General features: G+C 47.3%; 1 long non-coding RNA gene across 2 annotated transcripts; it reads right to left on the reverse strand.

The window, feature by feature from the left end:
- Positions 1-231: 231 nt before the first annotated feature.
- On the reverse strand, positions 232-7,048 carry LOC103710943 (uncharacterized). 2 transcript variants are annotated; one of them, XR_015975054.2, is made up of 5 exons: positions 6,862-7,048; positions 2,179-2,328; positions 1,628-1,708; positions 615-713; positions 232-525 (listed from the first exon to the last, which is right to left on the reverse strand). It is a non-coding gene; the product is annotated as an uncharacterized LOC103710943 (long non-coding RNA). The 2 variants fall into 2 exon arrangements; XR_015975053.2 differs by lacking the exon at positions 1,628-1,708 and having other exon boundaries at positions 6,862-7,040.
- Between the last annotated feature and the right edge of the window lie 11,373 nt (positions 7,049-18,421).

An 18,421-nucleotide genomic window follows, 5' to 3' on the forward strand; every position in this document is an offset into this window, starting at 1 on the left:
AGAATATCCGCATTAGTTGAGCAGTCTGCAATAAGTTGAAAGGCATTTCCTGACTAGCTGCAAGAGGAAAACTGGAGTGAAATATACAGAGCTAGGTTGTAAGTATTAGTCAGTCAGCATTCTGGTGTCACCACTGCAGAGGTTAGTCTATCTCAGAAAATGGGACAAACTGAGTTCATAATCTACATTTCTGTTAATGCAGACCGAACTATAAATGCACCAACATCAAAATTTAGAATTGCAGAAATATATAACCTTCTATAATCCATCTAGTCAAAAATCTTGGATCCAACAATATGAATTTTCTTTGACAGGAAAACTATTTCGTCTCTCTACAGCTATTTTCAGTGTGTAACCTACAAAGGTGGGAACAAATGGAGAAATGCAAAAGCAGTACTGAAAAACAGTATCAATACGGCAGCTAATATCTGAAGCTAAGCTGGCTGCAACAGTGCTGAGGTCTTCATCCACAAGGGCCTTTCCAACATAGCATTTCCATGAACAGCAAGGTATGCAGTGTTCAACCTAATATAACAAAAATGCTATCAGGCGTGAACAAGAGAAACAAATATCCTAGCAAAAGATTGGGAGCAGGGACTAATTTAACAACATACTCGTCGACTTCTGGTATGGCCAATGGATTAGGTGTCTTCCCCTTGCTCCCCATTTGGTACTGCACCTACCATTGATGTCATATCTGGTACACCTTCAACCTAAAAGCACGAAAAAAGCCAAAAATGTTAAGGTGGGCAAGTAATCCAAATCTAAAATGTAGGCACCATTAATCTACATGAAATAGGCTTCTAGCTTTAAATTTTGTTAAATAGTTAGTGTATTTAAGCTGGTAAACATGTAATAAAAAGATTTGTTGCCATCTCTTACTCCCTAAATTCCTAGCTTGTATTGTTAGATACCCTCATCATTTGTTCATTTTACCCAAGCAAAACTGCTAAAGAACCCTTTGTACATGCAAGGCGCTCTATCTTGTTGACTTGCACAAGTTGGTCCCAATATTCTAGTCTCCACACGTTCTCCTTGGAAAATTTCCTTTCTATGAATAAGTTATCTGGACTCTCAACCAATCTAAAGAGTCACTGATTTATTTGAACATAATTTTAAGCAACCGCACAATCTTGACCTCAGACTGCATCCCCATAGTCAAGGAACTATGAATAATAGAATTTTTCATTTTAGACTTTACAAGCCCTAACTGCACCTAGACATAGGAATTCTAAATGAAATCAAAAATCGTAAAATGACAGTTGAAATAATTGCCAACCCTGGGCAGTTTTCTGGCCCTAAACTTGAAAATCTTTAGCACACTCTTCTAGTCTTAAACCCGTGTGTGAATCTAAATTTCTGTAAATTAAATTTGCTACAGCATCAAGGATGATATCTACTGGAGCTTATCATACTTGCATTACTTGCATTATACAAAACTTACTGATCTTAGAATTGATTACTTTCTTTTATTCGGATCCTCATACCAGTCCATTTTATATATCTTTAGGTCTCTTTCTTTCCTCTTAAGTTTTATCACAGACCTGGCAACAATTAGCATTTCCAACTTGAATAACATCAACAAGCCAACCCAAATTCCCTTTTATAGATCAAGTTTGGGGTTCACCTTATGTCGACCTTGGTATTCTGCTGGAGATAACCTGATCGATACTGATTAACAGCAACAATGCCTACATCAAATCTGATCCTGCACCTTGTATGACATGAACAGCTTTCATAGATGGTACATATTGGAAAGTTATGAAAACTATATGCTGGTGCAACACCTTAGAACAAGAATGAAGCACTATTCTGTGACAAAGGCATCAATGCAAGTCCCAGTGGGAGCGAGCAAAACATTCTGGTACCATATGGAATATCAATTTAATCTTCTACGACTATTTCCACAATATTTGCATTCTATCAGCATTTAGTTTCATATTCAACTTGAAGTATAAGTTTCAAAATAGCTATACAATTAGAGAGATCTTTAGAAAACGTCGAAATATAGCATTTGAAAATCAAATAAGATGTTCAAGCACAGCATCCGTAAGAAATCCTAGCAATCTAGTAAGGTAAAACACATGACCACATATACACAGAAGAAAACATTAAACTCCGACAAACAAACATAGTAACTTTCAGTAAAAGTCTAAATACATTTAACTAAATTCTTGCCTGTTGAGGATACTGTCCATATCCAGCGTAAGCACCATAGGCATATAAAGATGGATCTTGAACATCCCCATATGCATATGCATCATAACCATAACCATAATAAGCACCAGCCCATTGACTAGGATTTGCTTGCCACGCACCAGATGGGTACTGTAAAATGGTTGGCCAGAAAATGAAAACACGGTAGATAGAGATCAAACTCCAACCCCCAATGCTAATCTAAAAAAGGGATTTAGGAATCTTATAGATGGTGCTAAACATGGACATAGACTTGATTTGTCATTCTGAATGTGATTCAGCATTGCACTCTGAAAACATGAAGATAAAAAAGAACAATTTTTTCTGCATCCGCCGTCTCATTATAGATGAAAAATAAAGTGACACTTAGAATTAGAAACAACGGGCACCTAACACCTGCTTTCTGATTATAGCCTACAAAACAGTTCAGGGGAGACTAAATGAATGCTCGCCTCTTCAAAGGTGTTCATAGATTTTGAACCCTATAAAATGATATTCTATAAATCCACATATCTTCATTTTGTAGTTGTTTTGGCACCACAAAATCAGTACAATCCCACAAAGCACTACAACAAGCTGACACAATAATCACTATGAGGAAGGTGTAGGTAAGAATCACCAAAATAACATCTAAATGCGCGACCTAAACTATCCTTGGCATGGTTTGTAAAGAATATAATCAGTCAGGGTCTGTTTGGATGCCAGAAGATCTTACTGATTTGATAAGATCTTCCAGCGGGAACTACATAATATGCTGGAGGTCAGTTTGAAGCTTAAGAAAGAAAAAGGAGAAGACAAGTAGGAGGCATCGAGCCATCTGGTGGAACAACTAATCCCCAATTTTAGAGAAGATATCTTTTTCATGAGGTGACTTATCTCCAGAACATAGGGATTTGATGTCGCTGGGCTGCCCTGACCACAGCAAAACTCTTCTCAACGTAATCATGAACTAAAATTCTTGACAAGATCTTATAGCCTGATAAGATCTTCCGGCATCTGAACAGCCCCTAAATAAGGATAAAACCAAGACAGAACTCACACTTGGAAAAGCCACTCATCAATTTTTTCTCTCTTGTTATTTTACTAAGAATTTCTTTAAGCAGCATTAAACATCTAACTTTAACTCACACGTCATTTTTAACCTTTTTAAGGTAAATTATATGTTTTCAACTCAATTCTTTTAATGTTTTCCATCGTCATTATGTTAGCACAGCTGGTATCAAAACAAGTAACTGCACGTAGATCTAAGATTTTCATTGTCATCCAAGATCTCATGTTTTGTAGTTTCTGAGAGGACTCCACTTGCCACACCAATCAGATTAATAACCAACAATCTTTCTTAGATTTATGCATCAAGCATCATTTCTTTTATTTTAAAAAAAAAGTGAATGTCTCCATGTGGCCTGGCCATGACACTCAATCTAGCAACAAGGTAATCAAGGATGCAAGTGAACAATAAACTTTAAAATATTTTAAAATTAATTTCTTGTCACTGATCAGGATCACTAATATGTTAAAATTTCCACATCTCTAGTTCTCGCTCCTAAGTGATTTTTGTATCATGGTAACTTTTTTTATTGGGTATGAGTAACTTTTTGCATTGTTGATTGGTAAATCTTTAGTAGTGGACTAGTAACTTTAATGTCACATACTGATGGTTCTTGTTTTGATGATTGGTAACTTAGGCATGTTAGACTGGATAATTTGTGGTAACGAAGGGATAATTTTGATACTTTTGACGAATAATTTTATAGCAGTAAAGTAGTAAGTTTGACCATAGGCAAAAAATGAGATAAGTAAATGGTCCAAGCAATAAGCATATAAGCTTTTCAAGCCTGTCCAAAGAGGGAATACTAGTTATAAAATTCTTCCAAATGCTTACTGAACAAACAAATGGTTGGTCACAAACACAAAACAACCAAGACTACTTTCATCTATACATAAAGAACAAAGGCTTCCAATCCAAATATAATGATCATACAGCAAAACAAAAAATTTAAAAGATGTAAGCCTTGACCTCCCAGCTTCTTCAACAAACACTATCACCAGTATCACCCATCACTGGAGCAATCAGCCACCAATTCTTTATCTATCTCGGACTAGCCACATAGACCATTTAAAATCTTTCTTTTCCTTTTCTTCTTTCCTCTATTCATGGACAATTTAACTTACTAAGGAAATTCAAAAAAATAGAAAGAGGAAGAAACTGCTGCAGAGTAGTCTTTGTTATAGTAGTGTATGCCCTCAAAGACATTTGCATTTTGTAATTGTAAACTTTTATCGGATTAATGCATGGGATTTTTCTTTTCCATGATTGCATACAGTCTAAGGTATGTGTCAAACATCGGCCATAGAGCTAGAAAAGAGCCCACGATTACTTAGGAAGTTTAACCAAGTGACAGATTATTTTCCATAGAGAGGATTGAATAGACCTAGGTACTCAAAATTTGTTCACATCTATAGGAAAGGTTACACATTGCACCTATAAGCTAGGGCCTTTTCGTCCAAAAGTGGAAGGTAAAGCAGGGAAAAGGCATGGACGTTCTTGTGTGAATGGATATTCTCGTGTGAGCTGGGTGGGAAAAGAAGAAGGAAGGAGAGAACAGGAGAGCGGTGGGAAAAAAATTTTGATAACAGATTTGAAAGGAAAGAGTTAGGAGATGGAGGGAGAAAGAGAGAGGAGAGACAAAGGGGTACAATGTTGTCTCCTCAACTTGTCCGACAAGACCTTTTCACCTTTTTATTTTTTCTTTCCCTCAAATCAGATTATAATGAAGAGGAAAGGAACGATAAGGATGGCAGCCTTTTCCATTGCTTCAATGCACATCCTATGGCTATAAGGCTGACTAGATCCAGTGCTAAATCCAGCCAACCGGAGTGAAGTCCACCTCTATACATAGATAGATAGAGAGGAAGTAATATATAGATACACATATACACATATATATTGATATATATAGAGAGAGAGAGAAAGAGAGTTTTGATCAACTTCTTTTGAAACTTTTTAGCCAAAATTGGCATGTACATTAGGCCATTTACATATTCTTCGCTCCTAATTTAGTGTCTAAATGTTGCTATTGAAGTACTTGCTTCACGGGAATAAAGTTTATCCAAACTGATAATATTAGCATCTAATTTTGGAGGGTAATAGAGCTTGAAAAATCAGCATGGCACCAATTGGACAAGCAGTTTGGCTGGCTACCCTACTTAGATTGTAGGCCTATTAGGGAGATCTTTGCTCAAACGAATGCTTAAATAGGTCCATATCCACTTAGACCATATATAATGCTATATATGTCAGCTCGCTTAAGCCTTCATAGGTTTGGATTACACTTGACTAAAAGGTCTATTTGTTCTTAAGGAAATGAGCAACTTCTAATACAGGTAACCTATGTATCCCACTTGCCTAACTAACCACAACCAGCATGATTTGACGTCTCAAAAAATAAAGTCCCTTCCCATGGCGTAGTAGCTGGCCCCATGTTCATTTTCCCATCCTACTTAAGCCACCTAAAGCTACTTACCAACAAAACTTAGAAATGGAATTCCTGGATTTTAGTACACCAAATGCTTCTGAATGGGTCTCGCCTTACAGAATTTCCACCACTATTTGCAGTCACAGTAAAAAAAGAAACACTCTTCAATAAGAGAATGGAGCTTTATTGATATTGACTTGAGGATTTTCTTATAGAAAGAGTATTTTAGTCTGTTAAAACATAGGTTTTCAATTTTCCACTATTTTTTCCCATTTCATCTTTCCAATTCTCTTTCTTTTACCCCTTTCTCTTTGTCCAAATTACGTGCAACATGACTAGATCCTAGCATCTAAACAGTCACTTAACTTCTACATGTCTACTTCATGCTTTAGGACATCGATGGTAACTTTAAAATAACAAAAGACATGCAAGCTTGGATGTTTTGATTCTTCAACAAGTGGTCTGTACCAACTGCATTGATGTCTTAACCAAATCTACTTGAAATGGCAGCTAACAAAATTCATTAATCATTATTCGACAAAGCAAGCTATGTTGCCACACATATATGCAGCCTCTTAACCACCCCACAAATGGTCGAGCCCAAATTTGTATGCAGACAAGTCACATGAGCGCCCCGGATATTGGCCATCTAACTCCTTTAGATTTTTTTTCTTGCATGCTTCCTACAAAATTATTTGTATTTATATTTTTTTTTTATCATTATCATTAACCTATTATTCTTGTATATTTTTTAACTGCACAGGCACCCGCCTGAGTAGCCAAATCCGAGCTGTACCATGACCGCCAGCGTACCAGGCCACATTTTGAAATCTTGAATCTAATGATCTTGACATTATGAAACAATTGCTTAAAGTTGATGGAAAATTAAAGGACCATAGACACATCAAGAAGGATTTTTTGTCTCCAATTAGCTTCAACATCTTTTGATCACCGACACCATTTTCTTAACACTGTTTGCTTGCTGGTAACTAGAATAATTTTTTTAACAGTCCATACGATCCATTGCCCAAATTCTTTTCCCTTGGGTTTTCTTTTTAATCGCTGTTCATCAAGTGGTGCACAAACCCTATCGGAAACTTTGGGGTATTAAGATAAAGCCCGAAAATCCATCACGAAAATAAATACTGGAAAGCTAGAGGAAAAGAGGGGTTTGAAAGGGGAGGAGTACCTCGCCGGTGCGGGCGAAGCAGCCGTGGAGATGGTTCTCGTCGACCCAGTACTGGATGTCGCCGATCCAGAGGCTTCGGACCTCTTCGAGGGAGGTGGGCTGGTGGTAGCCGTGGGAGGAGGAAGAGATCGCGGTGGCGGTGGGAAGTAGTTCTACAAACTAAGCGCTCATGTTCGCGGAAGGAAAAAAAAAAAAGAGAGTAGTGTATGGTCAACAGAAAAGTAATAAAGATATTTTTTTTTTAGTTGAGGTTTTCAAATAAGATAGATAAAAAAGTTGTATTCTTATAGAAATATAATTCCTACATTTCATGGAAAGTCTTTTCCATGAGAAACATGAAAAAGTTACTTTTTCATAGGGCAGGATCACTTTATTTTTATTTTTTTTCTAAAAAGATCCTTCAACATTAAAGAAGCATTAAAGAGGCATTAAAGACCTAATTTTTATTAAGGGCATAATAGGAATTATACATAATTTTTCCAAAAAAGTAGATCGCCAATCAAACATAAGCATTTTGGAAATTTGTCACTTATCCATTGTCAACCAAACATGCCAAAAGTACTTTCCTAGGTATTCTTTTTCAAAAAATTTGTTTTCCAGAAATCATATTTCTAGGAAAGAAAAAGCTTCCCGCGAACCAAACGGGCCGTAATTGAAAGTTAAATAGGAAATGTGGCCTTTAGTAGTTGATGACGTGGTCGTTTGTAATCGGTTTCTTGCAGCTATTGAGCTTACATGGAGCACAACCATGATCAAAAAGAGATCTCCAATATTTTAATAACTCCTAAATTTTCTGTAAAAAGTTTCTATAAAGTAAACTCTCTCTAAATATCATATGTCTTGATTCTTTGGCATAACAATCATTCTATCCTAAAGAATCCCTTGTCTTCTACTCAATTATCCTTATATTAATTAATCTTAATGGTTTGTTTTCACTTATATATGAGTTATTTCTTTCATTTTTGCTTGGTTTAATTTACTCGTGTTATTCATCTCCTACTAGAAATTTGTGAAGTTATCTTATTAATGCAAGGTGGAACCCTGTCTCTTGAGAGACCATACTCATTGATCAATCTATTCGATCAGGCACACTAGCAACCAATTGGCTATCATTTTAGTTTTCTAGGTGTTGCTGGAAATTGGACCCGGGGGCCGCCGTGAAGCCGTGGAAGGAGGAGCTCCGCTGCTGCAGGAGGCGGACGGCGGTGCGCCGGCTGGCTGCGTCCTCCGATGCGGGGGGGGTGTGCAGGTCCTGCAAAGAAAGCCGGTGGCCGGGCTCCCCGGCGCCGGCCCTCCGATGCCTAAGTCAGAGGGGGCAAGTATGTGGAGAGAGCAGGGAAGAGAGTATATGGAGAAGACAGCAAGAACATTCGGATAAGATAAAGAAGACGAAGAGGATGATGTCCTCAATTGTGTCTGTGCTTCCCCGGCGGGTTCAGTCCCGGGGATCTGTTTCCGTTTTTTGTTCTTTCACCTCCCTTTTTCCCCCAGGTTTCCTTTTATAGGAGGATTTTGGTTACCTGGGAGGTGACAGGAGGTTTGTCCTGTTTTGTAATAATTGGGCACGATTTAGCCCATTAATGGCGTAATGGAGAACGGGACCGGATCAGACCGGAATCAGGGAGTTGTCACGGTCAATCGGACATGTTGGAGTGGTTGAACCGCCGGCCGTAGCGGGCATGGGGTCTGTAGATGGTAAGTGCATTTATTACCGAATGAACCGGTGGCCAGGTAGAGCCATACGCTCTGATGGTTCAGTGATCCGGAGATCGTCTTGGGCCGTGTTCATTAAATGCCTGAGTGCATCGGAGACTTGAGGGAGTCTCATGCATTAATGGCGGGTCGTGCCGAACGCCTGCGGAGATCTTATGCCTTGATGGCTTGGAGATAGTGGCGGGTCGCAAGCCGTAGGAGTTGTCAAGTCCCTTGGACTTTAGGCGGGGGTTGAACATTTGGTTAAGGCATCGGCTCGGCAAGGGTGCCGAGCCGAGCTGGTCGCCCAATGGGGCGCCCTGTGGCGGGGCTGCTTCGAGTACTCCTGGTCGGCGCCCTTTAGGCAAGCACCTTCTAGCAGAGCGCCTCGGCGCTGTCTCTGGTCGGCACTTTCTAACCGAGCAGCTTATTTTGGTTGGGCACCTCTTGGCGCGCACTCTGGTCGGCGCCTTCTAGTCGAGCGCCTTCCTGGTCGGCATCCTTTGGCCGAGCAGCTTTCTGGTCGGCGATCTTTGGCCTAGCAGCTCTCCGTTCGGCACTCTTTCGCCGAGCAACTTTCCGGCTGGTGCTCTTCGGCCGAGCGCCTCCGTAAATGTATGGCTTGGGGTTCTTCCCCCAACACTACCCCCCGACTTCCGAGCTTCAGTTGGCCATCAGCTGGAGCGCGGGAAGTAGCTTTAATTGGGTCATTACGAATTCCGAAAATTTTGATTTACTGCGCGTTTTGAGTTATCGAACGCTTCGAGGTGCCTTTAATAGGCGGCGTCTCTTCTTTCCCGAAGAGCCTCATTATTGGGACACCTTTTGCGAAGCGTCCTCGCGTCGTGGGCTCATGATGGGGCCGCACGATCTTCGATTGCGGACGCCTTTCCGCACGATCCGATGGGGCGCTTCGACGTTCGAAGCGCTAGCCCTAATTAAATGCGTCGTTCTATCTTTTAGGCCGACACGTGTTATCATCTAACCAAGATGCAGCGCTTTCTTTGCTGATCCAGGCCGTTGGGGAGGTCTATATAAACTCTCCCCCGGTCCCCTGTTCTCTCTCTATTGCTTTCTGCTTCCAGCTTCCTATTCTCCCAGACTTCCTCAGACCGAAGTCCCTTTTCTCCGGTATCTTTCCCAGGTCCCCCTTCTTTTTGATTTCCCTCTCTTGTAATGGGTTCTTTGCCTAGCGAAGTAGTATCCACCATGAGTGTCCTGGAGGTCGAGATGACCGAAGAGTGGTTTTTTCCTCTTCACGGGTTCCGTTTGGAACCCGCCAGGCGAAGGGATCGGGTAACCGATCCTCCGGTAGGCCGGATCGGAGTGCACTCGGAGTCACTCGGGGCCGGCCTCCGATTTCCTCTCCACAGCTTTGTGAATGAGTTGCTGGCGGTATGCCAGTTGGTTCCGGCGCAACTTACTCCAAATGCTTGGAGGACAGTGATGGGTTTCCTGTCACTGTGTTTACTACAGGGGATTCCTACCTCTGTCAACGTCTTCCGGCGACTTTTTATTTTCAAGTCGAACCCGGAAGACGGGGAGTGGCTCTACATCGCCCTCCGGGTGGGTCGGCCACTTTTTCATGGTGCCCCCTCATCCATTCATGGTTGGAAGGAGAAATTCTTCTTCCTGGGCTCTGAACGGTCCTGGGGGTTTGACCCCAGGTGGAGGCCGGCCCAACTTAAATCCATCAACAGGCTCCCCCGGCTTTCTCCGCGTGAGCAGGAGATCTTCGATACCATCCGCAGCCTTGGGGACGGGATTTTGCTGAACGGCCTCATTAGCGAGGACGCCCTGGTGAACGTGGGCTTGAGCTCGGCACGTCCTCAGGGTAAGGATAGTTACAGCAACTTCTTATTTCCTTATTGTTCTAATGTTCTAATTTTGCTTATCTTTGCAGACATCGCAAAAATGGTGACCAAGAGCGAAGTCCTTTACGCCCGCTTCCAGAAGAGGGCAGCTGAGCTCTCGGGGGAGCCTGCGGAGCCGAGGAAGAAGCAGAAGGTCTCGGCAACCTCGACTCCCTCGGCTGCAGTGGTGGCCGAGGCGGGTCCTTCCCGCCCTGCGCATCCCGAGGCGGGGCCTTCTCGCCCCGCCAACTCCGAGGCGGGGCCTTCTCAGCCTGCGTGCCCTGAGGCTGATCGGAGAGAGGGCGCGGGCTCCGGGGGCTCGGGCTCCAGAGGAGCCCCGATGGCGCCCCCATGCCCGACGCCCTTGGCACAGGTCCCTGGTCGGCAGGACGCTCCAGTTGCCGACCAGGGGAGGAGTTCAGCGGGTCCCGTGCTTGCACGCCCCGCTATAGTTGTGCGGCGGTCAGATCGGCCGCTCGTCCGACCCCAGCCCCTAGCTCCGAACCGGGGGGCAATCAGGGAGCTTCGGGGTCGGCTCTACCTAGGCCAGCCGATGCTGGCCTTTCGGGCCCATCGGGCTCGGGGGGACGGGTGCCCCTTGCACCCACCTGGTCGGTGTTCGAGGGAGATTCAGCCCTCGAGAACCCTCGAGTAGCGCTGGAGGTATTCCGGGTCGCGCTGCTCCCAGCTGACCGGGCAATGATGCAGTCCATGAGCTATAATGCTTTCATGGACTACACTCGCTGCAACGCCGTCCGGGTAAGTAAAATCTTCCACTTGTGTAATCCGTATAGATTTTCTACCAGTGGCGCTTTAATACTTTTCGTCTCTTTTACAGCATTTGCACGAGACGGAGATGCTGATGCACCTAGTCCAAGAATACCGGGAGAAGGCCCGGAGGTGCCAGCGTGGGTACGACGAGGCCCAGAGGAGGTACACGGCCAGCGAGGCGAAGTACCAGGCCTCCGAAGCGAAGTACCAGGCCTCTGAGGCCGAACGACAGGTGCTCCAAGAAAAGGTCGGAGCATCTGAGGAAAGAATTCGAGCTCTTACCGCCGGCTTGATGAGGAAAAGGGCGCGCATGCGTTGGCGAGATCCGAGCTGCGCGCCGCTGAGGCTCGATTGGCCGGAGTCGAGCAAGCGCTGGCCTCCCGCGAGCAGGAGGTGGAGAGTGCCCGCCTCCGACATTCGGAGCTTGAGCGGGAAATAAAAACCATCGAGAAGAAGGCCACCTACCACGAGGCTCGGGAGCTCGAAGCTCGGGAGCAAGCTCAGAGCGCGGTGGCGCTCTTTCGCGAATCGGCGGAGTTCCGCGACCTCCTAGAAGAGGAGGGCGTGAACGGGCTAATCCAAGGCTTCCGGGACTTCCGTAACCAGTTGCGGCGGCTTCTCCCAGATTTCGATGTGAACCTGCTCCAACCGGGAGCAGGGGTCGAAGGGCTGGATGCGGAGGCAGAGACTCCGGAGGCCGAGGCGACCGAAGCCGCCCCCGAGGCTACTCCCATCGCTGCCGAGGCCGAGGAGGTCCCGACTGTTGAGCCCGCCGCTCCCGATACTGCCGAAGCCGAAGTGGTCGGGCCCGGGCCTTAATGTAATTTTTGTTTCGTTTTGTAAAGTCGGGATGGCCTCCCGTACTTGTAAGGGCCAAACCCAAATTTTGTACTTAGCCTACGGGCCTTTTTGAAATGAATATACATTTCTTTTCTGGAAACTCGTCTGTCGTAGTCCAAGTTTTCCTACTCGGATCCGCTTTAGGTTCCGAGGATATGGGCTCTAGGGCCTCAGCTTTTCCCGCCACAGGGTTTGAGTTTAAGTTTGGCTTGCCGAGCTCCATTGCTCGGTCCTTCAACCAGTGGTATAGCAACGCTTGTGCTTATGCCAAGGATTTGGGCTCGGAAAGTCTTTCCGAGCTCAGTCCAGAATACGACCGAGCCCTAAGGCGGTCTCTAGGACTTAAAATTTTTGCGTAATTAGTGAACTTCGACCCTCGCATTGCCGGGGCGGACCAGATTCGTTTCCAACGAATGGGTCGAATGCTCGTCAACTCGTGACGGGAATTCACCGGACTTAGTGTAATGATATGCTGATGTCATGAGCACTCCTTCGCCGAGGCGATTGAAGACGCTCCTCTGCTCGACGTCCGTTCTTTGAGGACATCGGCAGAGAAAAATCCAAGACAATGTAGAAGCATTAAATGAATGGGTACCTTGTACCATATGCGTCCTTGCGCCGAGGCGACTGAAGACGCTTCTCTGCTCGGACTCCGTTCTTCGAGGACGTCGGCAGAGAAATCCAGAATAGATAATGTAAAAACATTAAGTAAATGGGTACCTTGTACCGTATGCGTCCTTGCGCCGAGGCGACTGAAGACGCTTCTCTGCTCGGACTCCGTTCTTCGAGGACATCGGCAGAGAAATCCAGAATAGATAATGTAAAAACATTAAGTAAATGGGTACCTTGTACCGTATGCGTCCTTGCGCCGAGGCGACTGAAGACGCTTCTCTGCTCGGACTCCGTTCTTCGAGGACGTCGGCAGAGAAATCCAGAAGCGGAATAGATAATGTAAAAAACATTAAATAAATGGGTACCTTGTACCGTATGCGTTCTTGCGCCGAGGCGACTGAAGACGCTTCTCTGCTCGGACTCCGTTCTTCGAGGACGTCGGCAGAGAAATCCAGAAGCGGAATAGATAATGTAAAAAATATTAAATAAATGGGTACCTTGTACCGTATGCGTCCTTGCGCCGAGGCGACTGAAGACGCTTCTCTGCTCGGACTCCGTTCTTCGAGGACGTCGGCAGAGAAATCCAGAATAGATAATGTAAAAACATTAAGTAAATGGGTACCTTGTACCGTATGCGTCCTTGCGCCGAGGCGACTGAAGACGCTTCTCTGCTCGGACTCCGTTCTTCGAGGACGTCGGCAGAGAAATCCAGAAGCGGAATAGATAATGTAAAAAACATTAAATAAATGGGTACCTTGTACCGTATGCGTCCTTGCGCCGAGGCGACTGAAGACGCTTCTCTGCTCGGACTCCGTTCTTCGAGGACGTCGGCAGAGAAATCCAGAAGCGGAATAGATAATGTAAAAAACATTAAATAAATGGGTACCTTGTACCGTATGCGTCCTTGCGCCGAGGCGACTGAAGACGCTTCTCTGCTCGGACTCCGTTCTTCGAGGACGTCGGCAGAGAAATCCAGAAGCGGAATAGATAATGTAAAAAATATTAAATAAATGGGTACCTTGTACCGTATGCGTCCTTGCGCCGAGGCGACTGAAGATGCTTCTCTGCTCGGACTCCGTTCTTCGAGGACGTCGGCAGAGAAATCCAGAAGAGGAAGGAACGAGCCGAGCTCGTTGGTTGAAGCTGGTAAAGAATGAGCCGAGCTTGTTTGGCCAATAAAGACATCCCAACGTATCGGGGCATCCCGATGAACCGGGGCATCTCGATGTCTCGAGGCATCCCGGCCGAGGTCGGGGTAGGAGCACGAGCCGAGCTCGTCCGGTCAGAGAGGACCGCTACTCAATAGTCGATGGAGCACGAGCCGAGCTCGTCCGGTCAGAGAGGACCGCTACTTAATGGTCGATGGAGCACTAGCCGAGCTCGTCCGGTCAGAGAGGACCGCTACTCAATAGTCGATGGAGCACGAGCCGAGCTCATCCGGTCAGAGAGGACCGCTACTCAATAGTCGATGGAGCACGAGCCGAACTCGTCCGGTCAGAGAGGACCGCTACTCAATAGTCGATGGAGCACGAGCCGAGCTCGTCCGGTCAGAGAGGACCGCTACTTAATGGTCGATAGAGCACGAGCCGAGCTCGTCCGGTCAGAGAGGACCGCTACTCAATCGTCGATGGAGCACGAGCCGAGCTCGTCCGGTCAGAGAGGACCGCTACTCAACAGTCGATGGAGCACGAGCCGAGCTCGTCCGGTCAGAGAGGACCGCTACTCAATAGTCGATGGAGCACGAGCCGAGCTCGTCCGGTCAGAGAGGACCGCTACTAATGTCTCGACGCCTCGAGCTTCCCGGTAACCGGGGCATCCCGACGTCTCGGGGCATCCTGACCGTGGCCAGGGTAGGAGAATGAGCCGAGCTCGTTGATGGAGAGCGCACCATAAACTCATGGACATCTTTAGGGAGTCCACGCAGGTACTCCATCATCCCGAGGTATCAGGGCATCCCAACCGTGGTTAGGGAAGAAGAATAAACCTGATGCCATGAGTTAATCAAGAAAATTGGTGAGCTCGGAATAAGTTTGCAAACCATCAGTTTATTGTGAAGTGAAATTCATAGAGTGAAATTCATAGAATGAAATTTAATGGTTGAATAATGAGGGACCCCTTAGGGTTCTACTGGTGGTACACGCGGAGATTTTCAGAGCTCCAGCTCCGCGGAATGGGAGCCCCATCTAGAGACTCCAATTGATAAGCTCCGGGTCGGCGAATGCGCGTGACTCGGTATGGTCCCTCCCAATTCGGGGCCAGCTTCCCTCGCTCAGTTGGTCGGGAGGTTTCAGCTCTTCTTAGGACAAGGTCCCCTGGTCTGAAAGATTTGACTTTGACCCTGGCGTTGTAGTACTGAGCTGTCTTTTGTTGGTACCTCGCCATACGCACTCGGGCGACCTCCCTTGTTTCCTCTGAGCTGCGAAGAGTTGGAGCTAGCATCGTGGTGCTCGACTCTTGGAGAGGGGAGCCCAATCTCTAGTGGAATGACGGCCTCCGTCCCATATGTCAGGTTGAAGGGAGTCTTGCCGGTGGGGACGCGGAACGTAGTCCGGTAAGCCCACAGGACATTGTATAGGTCTTCGACCCATTGTCCTTTGGATTTGTCGAGCCTGGTTTTGAGGCCCTGCAAAATAGTGCGATTTGTTACCTCGATTTCTCCGTTTGTCTGAGGATGCGCGACCGAGGTGAAGCGGTGGTCAATGCCAAGCTCGGAGCAGAACTCTCTGAAATGGATGTTGTCGAACTGGCGACCGTTGTCAGAGATAAGGATGCGGGGGAGCCCAAATCTGCAAATGATGGACTTCCAAACGAAATCCCGCATCTTCTGCTCGGTGATCCGGGCGAGGGGCTCAGCTTCCACCCACTTAGTGAAGTAGTCGATGGAGACGACCAGGAACTTCCTTTGCCCGGTGGCCAGAGGAAATAGCCCGAGGATGTCAATTCCCCACTGGGCAAAAGGCCAAGGGGAGCTGATAGAAGTCAAAGGAGCCGAGGGCCGGCGCTGAATATTGGCGTTCCTTTGGCACCGGTCGCATCTTTGGACGAAATCCATAGCATCCTTCTGGAGTGTCGGCCAATAGTATCCTTGGCGCAGAATTTTATGGGCCAAGGCTCGTCCTCCCAGATGGTTTCCACAAATTCCTTCGTGGACTTCGCGCAGGGCATAATTAGCTTCCGTTGGGCGAAGGCATCTGAGAAGGGGAGAGGTGAAGGATTTCCGATAGAGCTTTTCCTCGTATAGTATATATCGGGTGGCGAGGCGCTTGATTCGGCGAGCCTCTCGTACATCAGCAGGGAGGGTTTCGTCTTGCAGATAGCTGATGAGTCCATCCATCCAGCTTGGCTCGAGCTCGGTGCAGAGGGTCTGCTCGGGCTCGTCTGTGCTGGGCTTTTGGAGATATTCCAGGACTGCCTCTTTGGGAAGCTCGCTCATGCGAGAGGACGCCAGCTTTGATAGCTGGTCGGCCCTGAGATTCTCCGACCTGGCAATATGTTGAATGTGGAAAGAGTCCAAGGTCGAGGCGAGATCCCGTACCTTCTGGAGATACTTCTGCATGGTCGGGTCTCTGGCTTCGAAATCGCCCACAATTTGGTTGACGACGAGCTGAGAATCACTGAAGGCCTTCAAGTCCTTCACTCCTAGCTCTTTGGCTAGCTTAAGCCCGGCGACGAGCGCTTCATACTCCGCCATGTTATTGGAAGCAGGAAACTCGAGGCGCAGGGCCTGCTCGGCGACCACCCCCTCCGGGCTGGTGAGAATAAATTCTGCTCCACTACCCCCCGAGTTTGAAGAGCCATCGACATGTAGAGCCCATGTAAAACTCGGGGTCCGCTCCAGCGGTGGCTCGGGTTCAGGCTCGACCTCATCTGGTATGGTGCACTCGGCTATAAAGTCTGCGAGTGCTTGTGCTTTGATCACCTGTCTGGGCCGGTATTCAATGTCGAATTCCCCGAGCTCAATGGCCCATTTAGTGATCCGACCCGCACGATCTGATCTCTGCAGGATCTGCTTGATCGGCTGGTCAGTCAGCACAGCCACTGTGTGAGCTTGGAAGTAGGGTCGGAGCCTCCGAGCTGAGATGACCAAAGCATAGGCGGTCTTCTCAAGCTTGGAGTATCGGGTCTCAGCATCCCTTAAGACCCGGCTGGTGTAATACACCGGTTTCTGAAGTTTTCCCTCCTCTCGGACCAGGACCGAGCTTACTGCTACAGGGGAGATAGCTAAATACAAGTAGAGGAGCTCACCCTGTTGAGGCTTCGTGAGTAGGGGAGGGGAAGCCAGCAGGTGCTTAAGCTCTTCAAAAGATTGCTGGCACTCGTCCGACCACAAAAAGTTCTTCGGCTTCTTGAGGGCTGCAAAGAATGGAAGGCAGCGCTCGGCTGAGCGGGAGATAAACCTCCCGAGGGCTGCCACTCGGCCCGTGAGCCGCTGTACCTCCTTGACCGTCCTGGGAGGCGTCATCCTTTGGAGGGCTCGGATCTTCTCTGGATTGGCCTCGATTTCTCGTTGTGTAATGATGAAGCCGAGGAATTTGCCGGAGGTGACCCCGAATGCACATTTAGCTGGGTTGAGTTTCATCTGGTACTTTCGGAGTGTGGAGAATGCTTCGTTGAGGTCGGCTATGTGGTCTTGCGCCGCCTTGCTTTTCACCAGCATGTCATCCACGTAGACCTCCATGTTTCGGCCTATTTGGTCTTTGAAGATCCGGCTGACCAGCCTTTGATAAGTCGCCCCGGCATTTTTTAGACCGAATGGCATCACTTTGTAGCAGTAGGTTCCCCCATTGGTGATGAAGGCTGTCTTCTCCTCATCTTCTGGCGCCATGCGGATCTGGTTGTATCCGGAGAAGGCGTCCATGAATGCCAGTAGCTCGTGACCCGAAGTGGAGTCCACGAGCTGGTCGATGCTGGGAAGTGGGAAACTGTCCTTTGGACAGGCTTTATTCAGATCGGTGTAGTCCACGCACATACGCCACTTCCCGTTGGCCTTCTTGACGAGGACCACATTGGCGAGCCACTCCGGGTAAGCTATCTCCCGGATGAATCCAGCTTCAAGGAGTTTGCTGACCTCCTCGGCTGCTGCTTGCTGTCGTTCAGGGGCGGCGCCTCGTTTCTTCTGCCGCACGGGCTTGCTGGTGGGCTTTACTTGGAGCCGGTGGACCATGATCTCTGGATCAATCCCCGGCATGTCTGCAGGCGACCATGCGAAAACATCCATGTTGTCTCGCAGGAAGTTGACGAGGCGACCCCTCGCGTGCTCGTCAAGGCCGGAGCCGACCTGCACGGTTAGCTCAGGAGAGTTCTCACGTAGAGGAACCTGAGTTAATAACTCACCGGGCTCTACCCGCTCTTTCTGAGGGTCGACCCGTGCCTCCAGAACCTCGGCTGGGGGCTGGTCGGTCGCTGGGGCAGGCACTTCGGAGGGTCGCGTTGCCTCGTGGGTCGCCAGGTAGCATCGCCTTGCCACCATTTGGTCCCCTCGGACTTCACCGACTCCCTGGCTGGTGGGGAATCGCATCAGCAGGTGGTGAGTTGAGACCGCTGCTCGGAGGGCGTTAAGTCCTGGCCTTCCAAGGATGGCGTTGTAAACCGAGGGCAGGCGTATCACAAGGAAGCTCATACCCACGGTACTTTCACGAGGGGCGAGCCCGGCTGTGACCAGAAGGTCGATCTCGCCCTCTACTGGGACTGAATCCCCAGTGAATCCAACTAACGGAGCATTCATCCTCCGTAGCTGTTCTTTTGTCATCCCCATTTTACAATAAGCATCAAAATACAAAACATTCGCCGAG

The sequence above is a fragment of the Phoenix dactylifera genome, chromosome 2 (assembly GCF_051530095.1).
Source record: "Phoenix dactylifera cultivar Ajwa chromosome 2, Ajwa_hap1_PhDact_Kaust_v1.1, whole genome shotgun sequence".
Classification (NCBI taxonomy): domain Eukaryota; kingdom Viridiplantae; phylum Streptophyta; class Magnoliopsida; order Arecales; family Arecaceae; genus Phoenix; species Phoenix dactylifera.